Below are 1,140 nucleotides of genomic sequence, written 5' to 3' on the forward strand. Positions count from 1 at the left end.
TGCTCGTGTTTTCCGTGTTGACGTTAAGCCCACTCTGACCTTGTATCGAATATGCATTTCCTTACAGACTATTCTATCGATTTTGTTTAAATTTTACACGTGAAAAATGTAAAAGCTGTAGGAAAAATAACATTGTTATAAGAAATTCCATTCAAACGCCCGACTGAGCTCGCAAAAATCGATGCCAACTAGGCATTATCGAGTTTTCGAAAAATTCAGGCCGTATTTGAATTTCAGGGCATGTGATCTACCTATGTGCCAACAACCATTAAAATCGGTTGGACGGTGTGGGAGGAGTTAGTGTAACCCCAAACACACACACACCATTACACATTTATGTATATATATATATATATATATATATATATATATATATATATATATATATATATATATATATATATATATATATATCGAGACAAATGTCAATACGGACATCCATACATACAGACAGACATGCAAACATACATATTCTGCTTTCATTTCTGTTTTCAGACGCGTGAAAGCATACTCAATAAATGTATGAAGGTTTAATAGGAAACAGGATTGTAACTAAACACTGTAAGCCATTAAAAAGGTAAAAAGGTGGCTCAAATGATTCTACGATTCATACCGCCATACCACAATAGTGCTAGTCTATTGTGTATACAAACAGATAAACCACCTAGGCTGGTATAAAAGGAAAGTTAAAGCGAATTGAAATGATTTCGTGTAGAAATATTTGCCTCGGTTAAGTAAACACAATATTTGAGTAGATTCATTTATTTCAGTAAGAAAGAAAGAGAAAAAGTGAGGTAGAGGGGAGATGGTAAAAATATATTTCGTCTCGAACAAATATGACCAGTCCCAGACGAAACGAAGAGCAAATAACGGTATCTCCAAATTAGAAAGCATACATAAAGAAATGAGATAGGGCACAGCAAGCAAACAAAAACAAAACATAACATACATGCCCACAACGGAAACATCTCACCCAATACCTCAAACACTTTGCCATCCCTATCAGTAATTACAATAAAACATTTTACTGTTTCCTGGGTGCAGTTATTTTTTCTTTTCTTTACATTTGCTTTTTTTATGTTGTTGTTGTCATTGCTTTTGCTTTGTTTTTGTTTTTTTTCATCTCCTCGCCGGATTTTT

This window comes from Octopus bimaculoides, chromosome 2 (assembly GCF_001194135.2).
Source record: "Octopus bimaculoides isolate UCB-OBI-ISO-001 chromosome 2, ASM119413v2, whole genome shotgun sequence".
Classification (NCBI taxonomy): Eukaryota; Metazoa; Mollusca; class Cephalopoda; order Octopoda; family Octopodidae; genus Octopus; species Octopus bimaculoides.